At 47.0% G+C, this 2,516-nt stretch overlaps 1 long non-coding RNA gene across 1 annotated transcript in view; it reads right to left on the bottom strand.

Annotated features, from left to right (window-relative positions):
* The window catches only part of LOC108449069, a 10,397-nt gene extending 9,094 nt beyond the window's left edge, over positions 1 to 1,303 (bottom strand). The window contains exon 1 of the long non-coding RNA XR_001865169.1: positions 397 to 1,303. This is a non-coding gene — a long non-coding RNA (uncharacterized LOC108449069). The remainder of the gene's footprint in view (positions 1 to 396) is intronic.
* Between the last annotated feature and the right edge of the window lie 1,213 nt (positions 1,304 to 2,516).

Genomic DNA, 2,516 nt, shown 5'->3' with positions numbered 1-2,516 from the left:
TTCCTTTTTCCCCAAAGTTTGGGGGCGCCAGATGCCTTTTTTTTTTTTTTTTTTTTTTTTTTTGAAGGGTGGCTTTGTACCCTGCAAAAACCCAAATTCCTGGAGTTTCAGAGAGAAATGAGGGTGCTCAGAGCAGCTCCAAAGCTGACCCTGGGCTATCTCCAGCCAAGCCACAAGCAAAACCTGGACCCTGAGCTGGAATATGTCGGGGGCTCAATCTGGGTTGAACTTTTACAGAGGAAAAGGCCAAATAATTAGAAACCAATCCTGCTCCTGTGCCCTGTAGTGATGACGCCGGTTGAATTATTCATCGGGAGTTATTTATCCCAGGAATGTGGCTGGCATTTCTGCTGAATACATTACTTGCAAGTTTTGATTTCTCGTTTCATTACTCACCCTGCTCCGACTCCAACCTCCTCATTTCTGAAAGTCTCTTTTCCAAGGCTGAGAAAAGGAACGCTTGGGACACAACCTTCAGCCGATGTGATCCAGCAAACGCCTCCCTGGGAACGGGCAGCCTGGCAGCTCCGGCATTTCCCTGGAACTCTGGAAAAAGCAATGTTCTTACCCCATTCAGCTGCAGATGAACTCTGTAACCCCGGGCAAATCACTTTGTTCCCCGCACCTCTGGCTGCACATTTATAAAATGGACAGAGTATTTCACTGTAAGATACTGTAAGGGCAGATATGTTAAATTGCCCAGTTACTATGGAAACTGGGAAAGCTCCTAATGCAGATGGATGAGTGCAGGAGCAGATGCACCTGACTGAAGAATCATGAGCAGTTGGGAACTTCATCAGGTAAAATCATGGTGTAATCAGAAGGATTGTGGGAGCCACCAAAAATTCCTTTCATAGAAAGTACCTGCTTATTAAATTTGGCTCTGGGCTGACACTGAAGGTTTTCCCTTGAACATTTTCAAACTCTCACATTGAATTGTTCTGTTTAAATTTCTTCTGAGGTGTTCAGGTAGCAACTAAAATTCTGTCCTAGCAAACAAAGATCATTAAAACCAGAAGAGCAATTGCAAAATCAGCCCAGAAGTCTGAAGACTGAGACATATTGAGGAAGCAGTTTAATTCCCAAACTAAAAATCTCATGAGCCACTTAAAGAGAAAGTACCAAGCAACTGCTGAAGCAACTGTGGCAGTTTTCCCTCCACTCAGAGACTACTGGTTTTTATTAAATATCCACAAAACATTGGTGCTCCCTGCTTTTGGATCAGAATTCAGCTCTCAGCTGCCCAGCTGGACACCTAAAGGTAGCTCAGAGCTTTTTCCAAGCACAAATGGAGCAAGGACTTCATCACCCAGGCCAATGTGTGCCTGTTAATCCCTGCAGCAGAACCAGAAGAGAGAACCCACTTGTCTCCTTTGCTGATGTCCTAAATAAACACGGGATTTGCTTTCTTAGCCCTCAGAATCTGAGTGGTGGATTTGGTTTTCAAAAAGGTGTTTCAGATATGGAGGTTCCCCCTCACCTTCAGCACATCCCACTATAACAATTCTGAGGCATTTCAAACTTCAGACCTCGAGCTACTTCTCATTGTCCTATGAAATTATCTGGGCTTTTGACATGAGAAATGATGAGAAATCCTGGAAGTAGCACTTACTGAAGTGAGGCTGCTCAGTTTTGGGGGTTTCAAAATGGGTTTGCCATTGCCAGGGGCTCCTGAAGTCACAGCTGGGTCTCACTGGGGCAGAGCACTCAAGGCTTTCAATTCCTGCAGGGAATGAAAGCCACGGAGCTGCTGCCGAGGGAAATGCTCAGGATGAAAGCAGTGATCGTGGCTCTGGGGCAAGGAATAAATGCCCACAGGGTGAGGAGAGATTGGGTAAACAAAGCAAATCAGAGCCTCACGCTGCACAATGCCACGGGTGGGGATTCCAGCTGGCAGCGTCAGCCCTGGAGCACTCAGGGACCGCTTGGCTACCACTTGTCAGGATCCAGGAGTCAGAGCCACAGGTACCCCTCAGCAAGGCCCCCAAAGCCAGGGCTCACCAGAACTCCGCTCCACACTCATCACAGAGGGAGAACCCTCACCCAAACCCTGGCAAACCGAGAATTTCTACTGTGCTGCCCAAAGAGTTGAGCTCGCCCCGGGAGGAAAAGCCCTTCCTTGGGTAATGGGCATGGCAGGTCCTTGCTGATGTTCAAATCAAGGCCTCTGAGAACAGGTGCAGTTTTTTGGCCAGAGATTCATGCCATCAACTATTTTGAATTTGTTATTATTGAAATAGAAATGTGGTGAAATGCTGGTGGCAGCAGTGCAGTGACGGTAACTCTGACCTGGCCCCACACGGTGCAACCAAGACCCTCAAAATGATTCCAAACTGCCTCCTCCTCTCTGCTGCGAGAGGATTGTCAGCTGCTTAATTATAGTGAAAAGCAATTAAAAATGCAAATAGTTCACCGATAAACACTCTCTGCACAAGTCCCCGTGGCGCTTGTGGATAATACTCTTCAGTGGGATACTGTGTGCAACAGTGAGAGCATCCAGTTTGGAATGGGGGAGA

This window comes from Corvus brachyrhynchos, unplaced genomic scaffold (genome assembly GCF_000691975.1).
Source record: "Corvus brachyrhynchos isolate BGI_N302 unplaced genomic scaffold, ASM69197v1 scaffold68, whole genome shotgun sequence".
Classification (NCBI taxonomy): domain Eukaryota; kingdom Metazoa; phylum Chordata; class Aves; order Passeriformes; family Corvidae; genus Corvus; species Corvus brachyrhynchos.
Note: the sequence above shows the minus strand (reverse complement) of the source record. Positions and strands in the feature narration are given on the sequence as shown.